The sequence below is a fragment of the Salvelinus namaycush genome, unplaced genomic scaffold, assembly GCF_016432855.1.
Source record: "Salvelinus namaycush isolate Seneca unplaced genomic scaffold, SaNama_1.0 Scaffold67, whole genome shotgun sequence".
Lineage (NCBI taxonomy): Eukaryota > Metazoa > Chordata > Actinopteri > Salmoniformes > Salmonidae > Salvelinus > Salvelinus namaycush.
Window position 1 is genome coordinate 150,226 of NW_024061386.1, and position 21,561 is coordinate 171,786.

The 21,561-nt window shown below is 45.8% G+C and overlaps 1 long non-coding RNA gene across 2 annotated transcripts; it reads left to right on the forward strand.

Annotated features, from left to right (window-relative positions):
• Positions 1-10,969: 10,969 nt before the first annotated feature.
• Positions 10,970-21,353, forward strand: LOC120042392. 2 transcript variants are annotated; one of them, XR_005476093.1, is made up of 8 exons: positions 10,970-11,529; positions 11,998-12,137; positions 12,493-12,584; positions 13,373-13,503; positions 14,065-14,227; positions 14,556-14,748; positions 14,921-14,957; positions 21,315-21,353. It is a non-coding gene; the product is annotated as an uncharacterized LOC120042392 (long non-coding RNA). The 2 variants fall into 2 exon arrangements; XR_005476094.1 differs by lacking the exon at positions 11,998-12,137.
• The last annotated feature ends 208 nt before the right edge of the window (positions 21,354-21,561 follow it).

Below are 21,561 nucleotides of genomic sequence, written 5' to 3' on the forward strand. Positions count from 1 at the left end.
TCCCTGCTCTCTCTTGCTCTCTGCTCTCTCTTCTCTCTCAGCCTGCTCTCTGTCTGCTCTGCTGTTCTCTCTTTTCTCTGCTTTCTCTCTGCTCTCTCTCTGCTCTCTCACTCTATGCTCTCTCACTCTCTTTGCTTTCTCAGCCTGCTCTCTCTCGCTCTCTATGCTCTCTATTGCTCTCTCAGCACTCTCTGTTCTCTCTCTGTTCTCTCTCTCTGCCCTCTCTGTTCTATCTGCTCTCTCTCTCAGCACTCTCTGTTCTCTCTGCTCTCTCTGCCCTCTGCTCTCTCTCTGCTTTTTCTATCTGCTCTCTGTCTCTCCCTCTGCTCTCTCTCTCTCTGCTCTCTCTCTCTCTGCTCTCACTTTTCTCTATGCTCTGCTCTCTCTGCTTGCTCTCTCTCTGCTCTCGCTCTCTCTCAGCACTCTCTGTTCTCTCTCTGCTCTCTCTCTCTGCTCTCTCTCTTTGCTTTCTCAGCCTGCTCGCTCTGCTCTCTGCTCTTTCTCTCTGCTCTCTCTACTCTGTTCTCTCTGCTCTCTCTTTTCTCTGTTCTCTCTGCTCTCCCTTTGCTTTCTCAGCCTGCTCTCTCTCTGTTCTCTGCTCTCTCCCTCTGCTCTCTCTCCCTCTGCTCTCTCAGCCTGCTCTCTCTGCCTTCTCTGCTCTCTCTGCTCTCTCTCTTTGCTTTCTCAGCCTGCTCTCTCTGCTCTCTGTTCTCTGCTCTCTCTCTCTCCCTCTGCTCTCTCTGCCCTCTTCTCTCTCTGCCTTCTCTGCTCTCTCTCTGCTCTCTCTCTCTCCCTCTGCTCTCTCTCACTCTGCCCTCACCCCTCTCTCTCTGTTCTCTCTGTTCTCTGCTCGCTCAGCTCTCTCTGCCTTCTGCTCTCTCTCTGCTCTTTCTCTCTGCTCTCTGTCTCTGTTCTCTGCTCTCTCTGCTCTGCTCTCCCTGCTATCTCTCTCTGCTATCTCAGTCTCTGCTCTCTCTTTTCTCTATGCTCTGCTTTCTCTCTCTCTACTCTTGCTCTCTCAGCACTCTCTGTTCTCTCTCTTCTCTCTGCTCTCTCTGCCTTCTCTGTTCTCTCTCACTCTGCTCTCTCTCTCTCTGCTGTCTCTCTGCTGTCTATCTCTGCTCTCTCTATCCTCTGCTCTCTCTGCTCTCGCTCTGCTCTCTCTTTTCTCTCTCTTCTCTCTGTTCTCTGCTCTCTCTCCCTCTGCTCTTTCTGCTCTGTTCTCTCTAATCTCTCTGCCCTCTCTCTTCTCTCTGCTCTCTCTTTGCTTTCTCAGCCTGCTCTCTGTTCTCTGCTCTCTCAGCCTGCTCTCTCTCTCTCTCTCTGCTCTCTCTCCCCCTCTGCTCTCTCTCCCCCTCTGCTCTCTCTCTCTCTCTGCTCTCTCAGCCTGCTCTCTCTCTCTGCTCTCTCTTTCCCTCTGCTCTTCTGCTCTCTTTTCTCTGCTCTCTCTCTGCTCTCACTCTATGCTCTCTCACTCTCTCTTTGCTTTTTCAGCCTGCTCTCTCTCTCTCTCTGCCCTCTTCTCTCTCTGCTCTCTCTCTGCCTTCTCTGCTCTCTCACTCTCTTTGCTTTCTCAGCCTGCTCTCTCTCCGGTCTCTGCTCTCTCTCTCTCACTCTGCCCTCTCCTCTCTGCTCTCTCAGCCTACTCTCTGCTCTCTCTCTCTATGCTCTCTCTGTGCTCTGCTCGCTCAGCTCTCTCTGCTCTCAGCTCTCTCTCTGCTGTCTCTCTCTGCTCTCTCTCTCTCCCTCTCTTCTCTCTCACTCTGCTCTCTCTATATGTTCTCTGCTCTCTCTCTTTTCTCTACTCTTCTTGCTCTGCTCTCTCTCTCTGCTCTCTCTCTGTTCTCTGATCTATCTCTCCCTCTGCTCTCTCTGCTCTCTTTTCCCTGCTCTCTCTCTGCTCACTCTCTGACCTCTCTGCTCTCTGCTTTCTCTCTCTCTGCTCTCTCTTTGCCCTCTGCTCTCTCTCTCTCTCTCTTTGCTTTCTCAGCCTGCTTTCTGCTCGCTCTCTCTCTGCTCTCTGCTCGCTCTCTCTGCCCTCACTCTGCTCACTGCTATCTCACTCTCTGCTCTCTCCCTCTCTCGCTCTGTTCTCTCTCTCTGCTCTCTCAGCCTGCTCTCTGTTCTCTCTCTGTTCTCTCTCTCCCTCTGCTCTCTCTTCTCTGCTCTCTCACTGCTCTCTGCTATCTCTCTCCCTCTGCTCTCTCTCTCTCTGCTCTCTCTCACTCTGCTCTCTCTCTGCACTCTCAGCCTACTCTCTGCTCTCTCTCTCTGCTCTTGTTCTGCTCTCTTCCCTCTCTCTCTCTCTCTGCTCTCTCAGCCTGCTTTCTGCTCTCTCTCTACTCTCTCTTTCTGCTCTCTGCTCTCTCTCTGCCCTCTCTGCTCTCTCTGTTCTCTCTCCCTCTCTGCTCTCTCTCCCTCTGCTCTATCTCTCACTCTCTTTGCTTTCTCAGCCTGCTCTCTCTCTCTGCTCTCTCTCTTTGCTCTCTCAGCCTACTCTCTGCTCTCTCTCTCTATGCTCTCTGTGCTCTCTCTACTCTCTCTCTCTCACCCTGCTCTCTCTCCCTCTCTTCTCTCTCACTCTGCTCTCTCTATATGTTCTCTGCTCTCTCTCTTTTCTCTACTCTTCTATCTCTGTTCTCTGATCTATCTCTCCCTCTGCTCTCTCTGCTCTCTTTTCCCTGCTCTCTCTCTGCTCGCTCTCTGCTCTCTGCTTTTTCTCTCTCTGCTCTCTCTCTCTTTGCCCTCTGCTCTCTCTCTCTCTTTGCTTTCTCAGCCTGCTTTCTGCTCGCTCTCTCTCTGCTCTCTCAGCCTGCTCTCTGCTCGCTCTCTCTGCCCTCACTCTGCTCACTGCTATCTCACTCTCTGCTCTCTCCCTCTCTCGCTCTGCTCTCTCTCTCTGCTCTCTCAGCCTGCTCTCTGCTCTCTGTTCTCTCTCTCCCTCTGCTCTCTTCTCTGCTCTCTCACTGTCTCTCTGCTCGCTATCTCTCTCCCTCTGCTCGCTCTCTCTCTGCTATCTCTCTCTCTCTGCTCTCTCTCTCTCTGCACTCTCAGCCTACTCTCTGCTCTCTCTCTCTGCTCTTTTTCTGCTCTCTTCCCTCTCTCTCACTCTCTGCTTTCTCTCTCTCTGCTCTCTCAGCCTGCTTTCTGCTCTCTCTCTACTCTCTCTTTCTGCTCTCTGCTCTCTCTCTGCCCTCTCTGCTCTCTCTGTTCTCTCTCCCTCTCTGCTCTCTCTCCCTCTGCTCCCTCTCTGCCTTCTCTGCTCTCTCTCTGCTCTTCACTCTCTTTGCTTTCTCAGCCTGCTCTCTGCTCTCTCTCTGGTCTCTGCTCTCTCTCTGCTCTCTCTCTTTGCTCTCTCAGCCTACTCTCTGCTCTGTCTCTGCTCTCTCTCTCTGTGCTCTGCTCTCTCTGCTCTCAGCTCTCTCCCTCTGCTCTCTCTCTCTCACCCTGCTCTCTCTCCCTCTCTTCTCTCTCTCTCTGCTCTCTCTCTGTTCTCTGATCTATCTCTCCCTCTGCTCTCTCTGCTCTCTTTTCTCTGCTCGCTCTCTGCTCGCTCTCTGACCTCTCTGCTCTCTGCTTTCTCTCTCTCTGCTCTCTCTTTGCCCTCTGCTCTCTCACTCTCTCTTTGCTTTCTCAGCCTGCTTTCTGCTCTCTCACTGTCTCTCTGCTCTCTCAGCCTGCTCTCTCTCTGCTATCTCTCTCCCTCTGCTCTCTCCCTCTGCTCTCTCCCTCTCCTCTCTCTCTCTGCTCTTTTTCTGCTCTCTTCCCTCTCTCACTCTCTGCTCTCTCTGCTCTCTCAGCCTGATTTCTGCTCTCTCTCTCTGCTCTCTCTGCTCTCTCTCCCTCTGCTCTATCTGCTCTCTCTTCTCTCTCTCTCCCTGCTCTCTCTACTCTCTCTCTCTTTTTGCTCTCTGCTCTCTCTCTCCCTCTCTGCTCTCTCTCTCTCCCTCTGCGCTCTCTCTCTGCTCTGCTGCTCTTTCTCTGCTCTCTCTCTGCTCTCTCTCTTTCTGCTCTCGTTCTCTGCTCTCTCTCTCCCTCTGCTCTCTCTCTCTTCTCTCTGCTCTCTCACTCCCTCTGCTCTCTCTCTCTTCTCTCTGTTCTCTGCTCTCTCTCTCTGTTCTCTGCTCTCTGCTCTGCTGCGCTCTCTCTGATCTCTCTCTTTCTGTTGTCTCTCTGCTCTCTCAGCCTGCTCTCCGGTCTCTCCCTCTCTCTCTAATGCTCTCTGCTCTCTCAGCCTGCTCTCTCTCTGCTCTCACCCTCTCTGCTTTCTCTCTTTTCTCTGCTCTCTGCTTTCTCTTTTCCCTGCTCTCTGCTCTCTCTCTGCCTCTTTCTGCTCTCTGCTGTCAGCTCTCTCTCTGTGCTCTGCTCTCTTCTCTCTGCTCTCTCTCTCTGTGGTCTCTCTCTCTCTCTCTCTCTCTGCATCTCTCGCTTTTTATCTGAACAGGGGTGTAGTTTGGACAATCACCACTTGATGTCAGTGTTAAACCAGAAGTGATGAAAACAACATCACTGCAGAGAGAGAGAGTCTAATATACTGATATACAGTGCATTCAGAAAGCATTCAGACCCCTTGACTTTTTACACATTTTGTCACGTTACAGCCTTATTCTAAAATGGATTACATCGTTTTTTTCCCTCATCAATCTACACACAATAACCCAGAATTACAAAGCAAAAACTGTTTATTTTATGTGTGTAACTGTTTATTTAAAAAAAACGTAGATATCACATTTACATAAGTATTCAGACCCTTTACTCAGTACTTTGTTGAAGCACCTTTGGCAGTGATTACAGCCTTGAGTCTTCTTGGGTATGACGCTACAAGCTTGGCACACCTGTATTTGGGGAGTTTCTCCCATTCTTCTCTGCAGATCCTCTCAAGCTGTCAGGTTGGATGGGGAGCGTCGCTGCACTGCTTTTTTCAGGTGTCTCCAGAGATGTTCGATCGGGTTCAAGTCCGGGCTTAGGATCATTGTCCTGTTGTCCAGTCTGTATACTATACTGGGAGGGTAGAGAGTCAGAACTGATAGAGGATCTGGAGCCCTGAGGGGGAGAGAGAGAGGGAGGGTAGAGAGTCAGAACAGAGGGAAAGAGAGAGGGAGGGTAGAGAGGCAGAACAGAGGGAAAGAGAGAGAGAAGGAGGGGAGAGAGTCAGAACAGAGGGAAAGAGAGAGAGAGGGAGGAGAGAGAGTCAGAACAGAGGGGAAAAGAGAGAGAGGGAAGGGAGAGAGTTAGAACAGAGGGGAAGAGAGAGAGGGGGGCAGAAAGTCTGAACTGCTTCAAGGTCAGAACTTGGTCATGATGTTTCTCTAAAACAGTAAAGACTAAAGTTGGTCATAAGCAGAGGTCTAGCAGAGCCAACGTGCAGTTGTATATTTCAACAAGCTGTTCCTGTGTCACATACCGAATAGCCGATACCATGAATGTCCTTTACAAGAAAAGACTCAGCTACATAGATGCTGCCAAGATGAAGATGTTGGACCATATTGCAGATGTTCTCTTTGCACAAAGGATGCTAAACAATGGAGAGTTGGAAAGTATCCAGTCTATAGGAGGTACTCATGACAAGGCCCGGGCCCTGATTGACACTGCCAGAAGTAAGGGAGGTATTACTAGTAATAGCTTGATGGCAACATGGGAAAATTACCCTGGATCATCCTCAGTAGGTAATGGTAATGTTATGTCACCTAAGGAAATAGTCTCAATTTTTTGGGACAATATAACCCGTGATGATATTGAGAAGATGAAGTTTGTTATGAGCGAGATAGAGATCACGCATCGACACCGCATCAGTGCTTTGGACCTGCAATATGTGACAGATAGAACCGGGTTAGCAGATGTTATGGCATTGCATTACGGAGCTGCAGCACGGGTTGAACACCCTGCTCAAGAAAATCGGTCGCAATGACCTGGTGAAGCGAGTCAAAGACAGTGACTGTACTCACACCTCAAGTCAGCTACAACCTGTGGCCTTCGCTACACGCGGCAAGGTTATCAATAAACATCAAGGTGACAGAGAAGGTGTTGAATATACTTTGCAACCTTGACAGAGGACAGTTGAAAAGATTCATATGGACATTGAAACTACCAAGCAGCACGGCGGAGCTTATCAGAAACACCAACTGACCTGCAAAAAGTGCTGAAGGAACATGTTCAACATGACCGGTTACCTGGATACCATTTACAAAACACTGAGGGAAATGAACCAAAACAGCCTGGCAGACCAGTTGAAAACGTACATAGCCGGCCTCAGTCCCTAGGATATGTAGTCAATGATAAACTGTTTTTACTACACTGAACAGTATTAGTTCTATAAATGTGCCATTGCAACATGTCTCTATTGAGCTATAGCTTGGTGATATCCTTGGTCTGATGAGACTCAGACCAAGGAGCCAGACTCTGATGAGACTCAGACCAAGGAGCCAGACTCTGATGAGACTCAGACCGAGGAGCCAGACTCTGATGAGACTCAGACCAAGGAGTCAGACTCTGATGAGACTCAGACCAAGAAGCCAGACTCTGATGAGACTCAGACCAAGGAGTCAGACTCTGATGAGACTCAGACCAAGGAGCCAGACTCTGATGAGACTCACTGCTTTGTTTTGTGATATACTGCTCAATAAACCCGAGTGACAACAATGTATACTGTGCATGTCTCTACACACACACACAAACGGACCAACTTTCATTATAATGAGACTCAGGCCAATGATGTAGTGTCTGCTGAGACTGTGTCTGCAGAGACTCAGACCCCAGACTCTGCTGAGACACAGACCCAGGAGCCAGACTCTGATGAGACTCAGGCCAATGATGTAGTGTCTGCTGAGACTGTGTCTGCAGAGACTCAGACCCCAGACTCTGATGAGACTCAGACCAAGGAGCCAGACTCTGATGAGACTCAGACCAAGGAGCCAGACTCTGATGAGACTCAGACTCTGATGAGACTCAGACCAAGGAGCCAGACTCTGATGAGACTCAGACCAAGAAGCCAGACTCTGATGAGACTCAGACCAAGGAGCCAGACTCTGATGAGACTCAGACCAAGGAGCCAGACTCTGATGAGACTCAGACCAAGGAGCCAGACTGATGAGACTCAGACCAAGGAGCCAGACTCTGATGAGACTCAGACCAAGGAGCCAGACTCTGATGAGACTCAGACCAAGGAGCCAGACTCTGATGAGACACAGACCAAGGAGCCAGACTGATGAGACTCAGACCAAGGAGCCAGACTGATGAGACTCAGACCAAGGAGCCAGACTGATGAGACTCAGACCAAGGAGCCAGACTCTGATGAGACTCAGACCAAGGAGCCAGACTCTGATGAGACTCAGACCAAGGAACCAGACTCTGATGAGACTCAGACCAAGGAGCCAGACTCTGATGAGACTCAGACCAAGGAGCCAGACTCTGATGAGACTCAGACCAAGGAGCCAGACTCTGATGAGACTCAGACCGAGGAGTCAGACTCTGATGAGACTCAGACCAAGGAGCCAGACTGATGAGACTCAGACCAAGGAGCCAGACTCTGATGAGACTCAGACCAAGGAGGTAGTGTCTGCTGTACCCAAGCCCCAGTCTACAACTGAACCATCGTTCCAACAACCTATTGGTGAAACATGTGAAATGTCTCACAATGTGCCTGAATGTAGAGTTGACCATGCAATTGTATTAGATGCGCCTGGGTATCAAGATAGGGCTGATGAAGTTGTCTCTGCGACAGAGCACGTAAACAGGGCCGGATGTGCTACCTCAAAGGAGCTTCAGACTGCCGTGGATAGCATCACAGCCATGTCTGGGTGTGATACATCAGAGGAGGTTACTGCTGCCGTGGATAGCATCACAGCCATGTCTGGGTGTGATACATCAGAGGAGGTTACTGCTGCCCTGGATAGCATCACAGCCATGTCTGGGTGTGATACATCAGAGGAGGTTACTGCTGCCGTGGATAGCATCACAGCCATGTCTGGGTGTGATACATCAGAGGAGGTTACTGCTGCCGTGGATAGCATCACAGCCATGTCTGGGTGTGATACATCAGAGGAGGTTACTGCTGCCGTGGATAGCATGACAGCCATGTCTGGGTGTGATACATCAGAGGAGGTTACTGCTGCCGTGGATAGCATCACAGCCATGTCTGGGTGTGATACATCAGAGGAGGTTACTGCTGCCGTGGATAGCATCACAGCCATGTCTGGGTGTGATACATCAGAGGAGGTTACTGCTGCCGTGGATAGCATCACAGCCATGTCTGGGTGTGATACATCAGAGGAGGTTACTGCTGCCCTGGATAGCATGACATGTGTCACGTAAGTGTAACTATCACACACATTGTGTTATTACTGAATAGTAATCTATTGCCTTTGGGTAGAGGGGTGACTTGTTTCCGCCTTGTGTTACAGGGGTACCGAGAGAGTTCCGGATGATATGCTAACCGATGTGGAATATGCAAATGCCTTTCAAGAGAGTGAAGTGTCCCAAGCATCCGAGCCACATTTCAGTAGGCCACAGTGGAACGTTGACTCTTGTCCAGGTTCAATATTTTCTGCTACAACCGATCCCCTTCCCACTATGAAACCACCTTCAAGCGCCATCTGTAATGAGGTAACCCAGCCTACAGATGTGGAACTCAGCACCTTCAACGCCTGTATTGGTGACATGGCCCCTCTCGGGTACCCAGAGAACTCCATGGCTGCTCTTGAGAGGGTCTGTGGTGAATATGTCTTTCAACAACAACAGTCGGCACAGCCTCTAGAGCCCTAGCAGGTTGAGGTGCATCTGGAAACGTTTCATCAAGTGCCGCAGCAGGAGGCCCGGGTCCTACATCCCCAACAACCAGCATCTCAAGTGCCTGAAACTCCACAGCAGACTGTTGATATACGAGGGTTCAACGTGTGCAAACCCAAGCCAGTGACTTCTTAACAGTCGCAAAGGACATTGTTCCCCACACCACCACAATCCGAAGCAGCTGTCACCTATGAAGAATCCGTGCCTGGTCCCAGCCGATATAACCTGTACAGCGACGGGGCTACCGTGTCGTCCATTGCGATGATAATCCCTGTGATGAAACAGTTGATTATATGCGCCACGTGTAAAAAGAAGTTCAACAGAGCGTTCATCTGTAACAACTACTTGATTCAGCTGAACAGGCCCGTGCAATGTGCTTGGGGCTGTGTATTGTGCAGACTGTGTTACAGTGAACAAAGTGGTTGTCGCCTTCACAATATATCGTCCACAAGGAGAGAGAGAGAGACAGAGACAGAGAGAGAGAGAGAGAGGGGGGGGAGAGAGGGGGGGGGATAGAGACAGAGAGAGAGAGAGAGAGAGAGAGAGAGAGAGTGAGAGTGAGAGTGAGAGAGAGACAGAGAGAGAGGGGGGGGGGGGGATAGAGAGAGAGAGAGAGAGAGAGAGAGAGAGATACCACTCTAAGCACCACACCCTTGCCAATTTTCCCTGCTCTGGAGAATGTAGGAGACTGGGATCTGGAACTCAACATAGATGATAAGTTCAAGACTGACAAGGAGGTCAACGTCCATGTGCAGCTGATTATGAATGAGGAGCAATCCTCTGGAGTTAACACCCTGCGAAGAGGTATGTATATTTCCATGTATAGATATATCTGTCTATGTCTATGTTATACTACAATGACGAGCCCTGATCATGTAGCTGGACTGACAGTGTTCTCTTCCCGCGCAGCGTTCAACCATCTCATCACAGTGAATGACACCATGTCCTTCAGGTACTGGGTAAGCAAAGCAATGCCAGAAGAGGTGGCCTACAGATATGTCTGTATCCCTCATGTACCTGGGTTCTGGGATCACGTTGTGGTGGGAACCCGTCCCCTTCCCAGAACGGAGAAGCTGATCGGACCTGATGACTCCTTACCGAGATTGTTCAATGTGTCACTTGGGTCCTACAGGTTTCATTGGTGCTGTTTTGTCTTGAAGAAACAGATCATTTTGACTATGTGGTGCACTTTGTTGCCCAGGAGAGGGCAGTCTAAGGTCGTCACAGTTGTTGACAACACACTGAGAAACCTCACCTCGAGCATAGAGTTTAGAAGAATGGTATTCTATCTTTGTAGGTGGTTTACAGCTCAGTACGTGTCACCACAAGACAGGCGGCTTAACCTTGTGTTAGATTGTAAACCCAGTGAAGGTGCTACTTTGGTCCATGTCATAGCTTTGTTGGCCTCCAGGATTGGGATGGAAACAGTAACACCTCACCTGGCCCAGCAACGGACCAAAGATGATAGCAATTACTGTTTCAATGGCAGGAATGCCAACAGCATGTTCACACGCCCCTCAGACGGTAATTCAGGAGGTAATTACATCGATATTGTTGAGGAGTTTAGCTCCTACCACAACAGTGGCGATGATGGTATTGGTCTCACTCACATGTCCACAACCACAGAGTGTTACAGCTTCCTTTAAAGTAGAGCAATGATGTTTGTATAGTGTTACCTCAGCCTACAAGAGTCTACATGTGGGACCGTGTGGTGACATGATGCCTAAAGGTTATTTTAGGTCTTGTTTGACAATGGGCCCTGACTGATAAAAATTAATATGGTGATGTTCTCAATGTCACATGTTTACGATTTTATACCTTACTTTAATTGACCATATTACACCTGGGTAATGTGTATACCCTTTTGTATCAGCCAGCCTTATATATCTATTGCCTTGAAATAAAATATGTCTTGCATATACATATATCTTGGTTGTGTTTATTTGAAAGATGACAGCGACACCACATTTTGAAAGACAATTGATGTGACAGTAATTGAGAATGAACTGCCTATGATCGGGTGCACATCTATGTGGATTACTCAGTAGACACTGGTTCTGTGTTGCATTCCCAGCCTTAGTTCTACACGGCCAGGGTCCGTTATCACCGCCAGAGGAAATCAGAAGCTATTTCATTCAGCACAGGGATCTATCTGTGTACTGTCTATTTAGAACTTACAAAGGAAGGTGCTACTCGCCTCCCTATGTCAGTGAATCTGCTGGTCTTTCCATGTGATAGGGTAGTGGGGTATATGGTATCACTGTCGTCGTCGCTGTCCTCATCGTCGCTGTCGTCCTGGTAGTAGTGGTAATAACCACCACCTCGGTTTAGGTTGCTCAGGGTTGTTAGCCTGTCTCAGCCTGTTGCTACACAGACAACATAAGGCTCTGAACAGCATCCAGCTGGAGGCTCGGCTCATAAGCTGCGCACTTTGTAAGTATACGGGAAAGCACGTTGGTATCGTGAACCAGACATCAAACGCTTGATAGTACAGACACCTTGGGCTATCCGATAGGACCGTGCAGGGAGATGACGAGAGCTACTACGAGCGGGTCCAGAGAGCATCTTTTCCGTTGCGAGAAGGAGCTTGCCGAAGCCGCTCTGGAAGACAGAGGGAGCTCCTACGTATTAGACATCTTCAGAAAACGTGAGCTTAGTCATCGTGAAAGGGTTCAGTGTGACAATGTCGACTACGAGCGTTACGGGTTGATCCCTATCCATCGGGACGTCAACTCCTCGGCTTACGTAAGTAAGGGTTTGTAAGTAAGCATTTCAAGGTAATGCCTACACCTGTTGTGTTTGATGCAGTTGACAAATACAATTTGATTTAATTTCATTTTAACTATGCGTTTAATACACTTTATGTTGGTGTTGCTTTTATTTTGGCAGATACAGTACATGTACTGTGTGTCTTTTTGATAGTTATTTTTGTAGAAACTATTGATCCTCTTTGGCTAAATTATGCTCTGTTGTATTTTAAACATTGAGAGCGGGCTCCTGTGGTTGGATAAAAAATATATATATAATTGTAAAAAGTATTTATTTTGTATTTGTTTTGCCCCTTGGGCCCCCTACAGGCTTGGTCCCAGCTCCTGAATCACACATTTTACTAGTCACATTTATTTATTATGCAGTTTATATATTTTTATTAATCAATTAATTAAACAAGTGTCCCCCCTACCTCCTCTCCTCCCCATCTGACAAATAACAAAGTGTCCGCAGCAGCAGGCCTCTACACTCATTGAGAGTGGGCTCCTGAATCCCCCTGTGGTTGGCGGTTGCAGTAAAACATAAATATATACTACATACTGTATATTTTTTTATTTCTCCGGGGCCCAGGGGCAATAGCCCAGGTAAGCCAGCCCTTCCTATGTCAGAAAATAGCCAAGGCCTATTGACCTTATTCCTATGTGTTTCTGGATCAATCAATACAATTTCTGAATCCTTAAAATGTACATTTTGGTGTCTTGAAGTTTCCTATGACCTATAGGCCTAGGGAAATGCATTCATTTTGCAATGTATTAGCCTATTTCTTAGGTCTATAGAATATTTAGTACACAAGTGAAATATCAACATCAGTCATGTCGATTGTATAGGATTCCAGCTCCTTGACAGATGCACACACACCACTGTGGTGACACGTCCCCTATATGACTATCTCTGTCCCCACGTTGTGATTCCCCTCCCCCACTCCACTTTACCGCGCAGAGCCAGAGAGGGAAAATCACTTTCATCTGGAGAAGCTCGTCCGTTAACACGGGGCGGCCCATCTGCAGCTCCCCGCTGTTCCTAAAAGAAAGGTGAGCAATATCATATTTTCAACAATTGAAATGATATGGAAAGTTATTTTCATGCTGTAGTACAATTCCACCACCATAAATCGTTGTATTGGTTTATGAACTATGTTAGCCTAGTTAGCTTGTTTGTTGCTAGTGCTAATGTTCGCTCACTATCTAGCTAATGCACTAGTGAGACAATTTTGTTGACATTTGGGCGGGTAGCTTGATTAGTTAACATAACTGTTGATAAAGAGACTGATATTTTATGGCTATTTCAGTCAATTCTACCAGTGTGGTTATAAGTAACATGCATAGACAGCTAAATGGGACACGTGATCCCCATAGATGAACTTGAGACGGTAGCAGTTTGATAACATTAGATGGTGTTAGTTTAGCGAGCTAAAGTTGGCTGGCTGGAAACCAGGTGTTGTGCACCCCACCTTGCATCTCATAGCAGAGTGGAAGAGGGAAAGTCACATATGGAATTTTTTACTGCTTCTAACGTGCTTGTTTTGTAGTCATCTAACAAACATACATTATGTCTCTTATAAATTGTAGGTTAAGCCATGAATGTTGATTGTCTGACAGCCTTGGTATAGTTAAGCAGTAAAGCACAAGGAAAGGTTGAGGACTGTTCTTACGTAAGAGGCAACGCGGAGTGCCTGCCTGGTTACAGCCCTTAGCCTTGGTATATTGGCCATATACCACAAACCCCCGAGGTGCCTTATTTCTTAAATATACCACAGTTTCAGCCAATCAACATCCAGGACCCAAACTACCCAGTTTATAATGTCTGCTTTATTCCACAGATTAAGGATTTGAGTTGGCCTGACGGAGAGATCTTCCAGGCGGCTCCGGCCCATGGAGGATGCAGAGCATCACATCAGATCAAACATTGATAAACCAGTACTTTACCAGCGTTTTATCAATATCTTTAAAGGTAAGGTGAAGATTGAATATATTTCTGACAGTCCTAAATATGACAGCTATGAATTAGATGAATCAGATGTACATTTTAGAGGTTAGTGGGAAACAGTGAATTGGGATATATGGGCACAGTCACCCAGGAACAAAGGTTTAAAGGAATAGCTTGCCATGTCTTTGTATTATGGTCATAGGATTCTTAAAGGTCCACTACAGTCACACGATGCTCCATCTGAAATCTCCTTCCACCTGAAAAGGCCCACCTTGAAAACGAATCATTGGTTTAGAAGACAGAGTGACAACTGAATCTAGCCTCTTGAAAGACAGAGCAGCGCATCCCCCTCCCTAAACCCCCTGCTGCACACCTGAACCTCATTTTGATTGGCAGTGATATGTGTGAGATAACTTTTAGACAGTGTGAGGTCATTTTATGAGAACAGTTGTTTTTGGAGATGCTTGGCAAGTTGAATGGGGTGATCATGTGACCGGAGTGGACCTCCAGACAGTGATTATTCTCTGTAATAATTAACTAGCACAATGCAATATCTCCTAATGTTTGTATTTTGTGTCTGCTAAGGACGGGGAGTTTTTGCCACTGAATTCATATCCAAAGGAGACTTTGTTGTGGAGTACCGAGGTGAACTGCTTACACAACAGGAGGGCGAGGTCCGAGCTGATCAGTACAATGATTCTGCAAAGGTGTTTCTTTTCGATATTCAATGGAAAGGAAGAACATGGTGGTAAGTAGGATTGATGAGAACAAAATAAACATATTAATGCCTTTTGAGATCTAAAAAAAGCAACAACATTCAAATGGAGACAGACATTTAAATGGTTGGTGGCACAATATGCACTGTAGGCCTATCTCAGGCCCAGATACTAATTTGACCTTGTCCCTGATCTAAACAGTAAGGAACAATATTAGTCTTCAAACCAACTGGTTCGCTATCAGAGCATCTGCACTCCTTTGTTAAACAACAGTCAGGGACTTTTCTGCCCCTTTTCTGGAATAGAAACCCTGTGCTGCAATATCTTCATTAAACTGTGACATGTTATGTTTCTATGCAGCATTGATGCATCTGAAGAAGACTCCTCCCTTGGGAGACTCGTTAATGATGATCACTAAAGACTCAATCTCAAAATGAAAGCCATACAAGCAAATGATGAGCCACACTTGTGCCTCTTCGCGACTCGAGATATTGCAGCTGGCGAGGAGTTGACTTATAGTTACGGTGATTCAGACTGGCCATGGAGAACACAGGTGAGGAACTTTTTTTATTAAGATGCTAGATGAAATTACCACCCATCTTGGAAGAGCCGGGAGGATGAGCAATTCGCTACCCTGTCATGCAATATGTTGTAATGCAGACAGTGTCTCTTTACTACCAAGATGTAATCGATGTCTAATTGTTGTCTTGGTTCACTTATTTCAGGTCATCAAAACTGAATTGTCGTCCAGCCCAAAACCTGGTAAGAACTTTACTAAAGTCATAGATCAATATGAGTTTATTTTTTTCTATTATCACATTTACTATTTCACTTTCACAAATACACATTTATAGACTAACATCAATTGCACTGGAATGCAGTGCACTTGTTACATACATCAAAAGTTAACTAAATATACAATACATTGAAATATATGAAATAAAAACCTTAGCAATAGGAACTCAGTAGTTAGGCTCTTGTGGGCTCATTTAGTAGCCCAACTAATGAGGGTATTGCTCTTCTCCTGAAAAGTTCAGTCCTGCATCTGACCAGAATAGGATGTTCAAAACTAAACGTTACACCGATGGCATTTCCTGTGTGCTTTCTTATACAGTAGGTCCCCAGATGTATACAATGCATTAGATCACATTTTTGGCCAAAACCTGAGTTGATTTGAGGGGATTTTTCAGTGTTTTAAAAATGTTTGATTATGTGTCAGCATCGAGGGGTGTGTCAGTTTCTACAAACACAGTCTCTTAGTGCAGAGATGTCTGTGACTATTTTGCCTGTTGGTCACAGGCTGGGAGCAGAACAGGGGCTGTGGCAGAGCAGAGCACTTAGGGGTGAAGTCCCTTGCTCAAAGGCAAAACAGCAGTAGGTAGTACACAGGGATATTGAAGCCGGTAACCCACCGGGCTTCAATATCCCCGTATACTACCTACTGCCGTTGTGCCCATCAGAAAGGCACTTTACAACACACACATCACAGGCTGATAGCAGGACAGGGGCTCCATAAAGTGATTGTTCTCTGTAATAATTGACTAGCACAATACAATAACTCCTAATGTTTGTATTTTTGTGTCTGCTAAGGACGACAAGTTGATTTACGGGGAGAGGTCGGGTAATGTAATTATGTGCCCGAGCACAAAACACCATATATGTAATTTTTGTCCTGTCTAAATCTGCCATGTCAGTCATTTTTAATTCCAACCAGAATAACCTAATGTTTTTTGGTCACCTGAAAGTACTAGTCCCGTGCGAATCAACATCAAGTTTTATTTGTCACATGCGCCGAATAAAACAGGTGCTGACTTACAAGCCCTTAACCAACAATGCAGTTCAAGAAATAGAGTTAAGAAAATATATACTAAATAAAATAAGTCAGCTTTTGCAGACACGTCTCGCCCCGCATCAGTATAGAAAGGGTCCCTAGCAAACTGCATCAGTATAGAAAGGGTCCCTAGCAAACTGCATCAGTATAGAAAGGGTCCCTAACAAACTGCATCAGTATAGAAAGGGTCCCTAACAAACTGCATCAGTATAGAAAGGGTCCCTAACAAACTGCATCAGTATAGAAAGGGTCCCTAACAAACTGCATCAGTATAGAAAGGGTCCCTAGCAAACTGCATCAGTATAGAAAGGGTCCCTAGCAAACTGCATCACCTTTGTGGGGAGACTAAAATCATCATATCTTGTTGCAAAGTTACAATGTGTATATCATTGACCGCTAGCCAGAAATAGCACATTTTTTCTTCCTTCCTCGTTATGCAGACATCAGCACACCTGGCACCATCGAGGTGCAGCTGTTTACTTTCTACACGGGTTGTTATTTTTCAGTTTCCTCCTAAGAACAGATTGTAGTGGTAAAATAAAAAGGGATACATTTTTTTGGTGCCATTTAGGTGAAATTGATCTCCAAGCTTCACTCCAGTCAAAACAGGCTTTGCGAGTGTTTGATTCCATTCATTTGCTATGGGCTGGCGCTAGTGCTCCAGCTTATTTGTATTTAAAACAACTTTTTAAACTTTTATTTAACTCGTCAAGTCAGTTAAGAACAAATTCTTATTTTCAATGACGGCCTAGGAACAGTGGGTTAATTGCCTTGTTCAGGGGCAGAACGACAGATTTTTACCTTGTCAGCTCGGGGATTCAATCTTGCAACCTTTTGGTTACTAGTCCAACGCTCTAACCACTAGGCTACCTGCCTCCCCAGCTTAGCCAACGTTTGCTTGCCATTTTTCTTCCTTGACCTTTTCCATTGTCCAGCCCAGCCTTCTATAGTTACCCACTGTAGGGAAAAGGTTTTGGGGGCTCATATCAGAGGAAAAAAGAAAAGCTGTCAATCATGTCAATAACTGTTTCATCCCTCCTCTGTAGTCCCAAATTAAGTCCAAGTGATTGATGCCACTCAATAAACCAACCTCAGCTACAAACTCCTCATCAAGCATTTACACTAGTATGTGTTGGGTTTGTTGTGGCGGCAATTGCAGAGAAATGCAATTATCTCCTCCCTAAACTCTCATACTCTCTTGAGAGCATTAGGCCTACCCTTACTTAGCTACCTAACATCATTATGTAAAAGTAGATCATGATGCTCAGCAGACTACGAAACGAGCCATGTTGAAGGATAAATGTTGATCGGATAAAGTTTATGATAGTCAAAGCTGAGTCCATTGTTTTTTAAGTCAGCTGAGTTTAGCCAAAGCATGTTCAGGCAGTGTGGTCTATCTGCGGCGAAAGAGCCAATAGGCGGGCAGACAGACCCTTGTACCCCTGTTAGCAGCTCCGATTGGCAGTAACTGGTATGTTATGTGGGAGTAAATATTAATAAGAAGACAGAATATAAAGTTGTACATCAGACCATAGGAAGAAAGGTGACACATGGACGTATAGAACAGCTGAACACTGAAAACAGACCACAGGAAGACAGGGCGACACATAGGCGCCTAGGACAACTGGACACACTAAGGATAGGGGAGACACAGAGTCTGCTGATCCCAATAAGGGCAAACATACCAGAGAGTACACTAAGAGGCTAACTGCTGAGCTAAAAACAGAGGCCAAAGATTAGGCCTATAGGATAGATAGACATATATTATTTTTAGGATAAGAGAGGGTCCTGCCACCATTATAATCTAACTGAAAGCAGATATGGGCGTTATTGGGCGTGAACAAGCAGGAAGCCTGAACTAAAAGATAATGGTGGCGAATGACTTAAGGGAAGAAACTTCATTTGCATGTGGGATGGACATAATGCTATGTGTGTATAAATACAAGAACCAGGGCTCTGGGAAACGGGGTGTGTATAAATATAACAACCAGGGCTCTGGGAAACGGGGTGTGTATAAATATAACAACCAGGGCTCTGGGAAACGGGGTGTGTATAAATATAAGAACCAGGGCTCTGGGAAACGGGGTGTGTATAAATATAAGAACCAGGGCTCTGGGAAACGGGGTGTGTATAAATATAAGAGCCAGGGCTCTGGGAAACGGGGTGTGTATAAATATAACAACCAGGGCTCTGGGAAACGGGGTGTGTATAAATATAAGAGCCAGGGCTCTGGGAAACGGGGTGTGTATAAATATAACAACCAGGGCTCTGGGAAACGGAGTGTGTATAAATACAAGAACCAGGGCTCTGGGAAACGGGGTGTGTATAAATATAAGAACCAGGGCTCTGGGAAACGGGGTGTGTATAAATATAAGAGCCAGGGCTCTCGGAAACGGGGTGTGTATAAATATAAGAGCCAGGGCTCTGGGAAACGGGGTGTGTATAAATATAACAACCAGGGCTCTGGGAAACGGGGTGTGTATAAATACAAGAACCAGGGCTCTGGGAAACGGGGTGTGTATAAATATAAGAACCAGGGCTCTGGGAAACGGGGTGTGTATAAATATAAGAGCCAGGGCTCTCGGAAACGGGGTGTGTATAAATATAAGAGCCAGGGCTCTGGGAAACGGGGTGTGTATAAATATAACAACCAGGGCTCTGGGAAACGGGGTGTGTATAAATACAAGAACCAGGGCTCTGGGAAACGGGGTGTGTATAAATATAAGAACCAGGGCTCTGGGAAACGGGGTGTGTATAAATATAAGAGCCAGGGCTCTCGGAAACGGGGTGTGTATAAATATAACAACCAGGGCTCTGGGAAACGGGGTGTGTATAAATATAACAACCAGGGCTCTGGGAAACGGGGTGTGATCCGTGGACCATTCCTGGCTTCTGATACGTTGTATTAAAAGTCTTTATTGAATCCACAAGTTCTTGTTAGTGTTATATTTTGAAACCGATTTTCCACAACATATTTGGCGAGCTTAGACCAGGAGTGACAGGGACTTGGACGTTCTTGGCTGACGACGGGTTCTTTGGACAATCTGACAAACAAAGGCGGCCGCCCAACTGTAAAAAGGTAAGCGTGTTCTTACATAGTTGAAATGTTTGTGCAGATTGCTTCAGAGATCCTGTCTCAGCGGGGGGGACGTCACGTAGGTCTCTCTCTCAAATTTACTAAAAAGAAAAAACAGTAAATGCTAAAGAACTTTTGAATTGAATGAATTTGCATGCATGTGTGATTTTGGGGGTTGTGAAATGTAAATATATAGGTGCATGTGTCGGGCGGAGGGGGCATGCACTCGTTCTAATCGGACCGTTCAAATGTGTGGCCTGACTGGTGCGGTTGTTTGCGCCCTCTGGCTGAGATGACTGGCTATAATGTGGGACAGCCCATACGGTCAAAACAGATAAAGTAGGTAGAAAATCCTGTAATACCTCTTCAATAAAATGAGTAGAAGGAAAGCTTGGACAGGTTACTTATGAATACAGCTCTAAAAAGGATAGAGGACTGCATAAATAAGTAGTTAGAAAGTCCACGATACCGCCCTTTAAAAAGGAACATTTTAGAAAGGGGTCCGCTAATTCATGGCTACCGCTCCCAGAAGGGGGACTGAACGGGTGAATAGAATATGAAGACAGGCTGACCCGGTTAGACAGTAGTCTTGTCATATCGTGTGAAATCCCATAGTAGAATTCCGGCTTAAATTGAGGAAATTGATTAAGTTAGTAGGAAAAACTATAGGTGATTTTAGGTAGAAGTACAGGGTGTGTATGAATGAATGGAAAAATAAACGAATGGATGAGAATTCTCTGTGTTGAAATGAGCAGATTAGAAAAAATAGGAAAATAGTGTGTGTGTCTGTGACCAACTGGTAGGAAGAGGAAGCCTCTCTGACAGTTAACTGAGTGTAATTTGAGAAGGAGAGAAGAAGAAGAAGAAGCGTTTAACTCTCACTGGGAAGAGGAACAAAATCGATAAAGATTGGGCAAAATAAGTTATAAATGAGGATAAAACATTGACGTGATAACGTGTTAAACGACCATTGTAGGAATACAATAGGTGTTAAAATAAATAATAATTAAGGAGGTATTAAACAAGGCACGAATAGTATATAAACGGAAAGAAAGTTAAAAATAAACTGAAATTATACTTTAAGGTTAAAATAAATATCTGTAAAGGGAAAAACACAGCGAAATTGGAGGTACTGTACTAGAATAAGACATTAAGTCATCTGTAGTATTCAGAAATATAGTACAGACATTATAAAGTAGGCTTTGATAGGAGACATTAAGTGATGAGACTAATGAATTATTATCTGGGAAAGGGATTAGCTCTACCTTGGAAAAGTAGTTGGAGCGAGTAGTCGTATTTCGCTTCGCTCCACAGGTAGTATTACATTTCATTTCATTTCATTACAGTACAACGGTTTGATTTGTCTGATCTTAGCTAGCTACATAGCCGTCTTTGTATCAAAGATAATTGTGTAGTTTAGAGTAATTATCGAGGTTAGCTAGCCAGCTATTTTCGCACTTCTAACGTAGTCAACACTGCTAGCTAGCCAGCTAGCCAACTTCTACCGAAGTTGCTATTCTACCGAATAGCAGCACTGTAGAAACTATTACATTACAACGGAACTATTTTCGTCCGCCGCGCCACCGTTCTCCTACCTAGTCAACACTGCTAGCTAGCCAGCTAGCCAACTTCTACCGAATAGCAGCACTGTAGAAACTATTACATTACAACGGAACGACTTGATTAGTGTAGTGTTAGCTAGCTACATAGTTGTCTTTGCTGTCTTTGTATCTAAGATAATTGTGTAGTTTAGAGTAATTATCAAGGTTACCTAGCCAGTTATCGAGGTTACCTAGCCAGCTACACTTTCAAACAAAGTCAACAACGCAGCCACTGCTAGCTAGCCTACTTCACCAGTCAGCAGTACTGTATCATTTTAATCATTTTAGTCAATAAGATTTTTGCAACGTAAGCTTAACTTTCTGAACATTCGAGACGTGTAGTCCACTTGTCATTCCAGCTACACTTTCAAAACTAAGTCAACAACGCAACCACTGCTAGCTAGCCTACTCCAACAGCCAGCAGCACTGTATCATTTTAGTCAATAAGAATTTTTATTTTATTAAAAAAATAATAATTTTGCAACGAAAGCTTAACTTTCTGAACATTCGAGACGTGTAGTGTCATTCCAATCTCCTTTGCATTAGCGTAGCCTCTTCTGTAGCCTGTCAACTATGTGTCTGTCTATCCCTGTTCTCTCCTCTCTGCACAGACCATACAAACGCTTCACACCGCGTGGCCGCGGCCACCCTAACCTGGTGGTCCCAGCGCACACGACCCACGTGGAGTTCCAGGTCTCCGGCAGCCTCTGGAACTGCCGATCTGCGGCCAACAAGGCAGAGTTCATCTCAGCCTATGCTTCCCTCCAGTCCCTCGACTTCTTGGCACTGACGGAAACATGGATTACCACAGATAACACTGCTACTCCTACTGCTCTCTCCTCGTCTGCCCACGTGTTC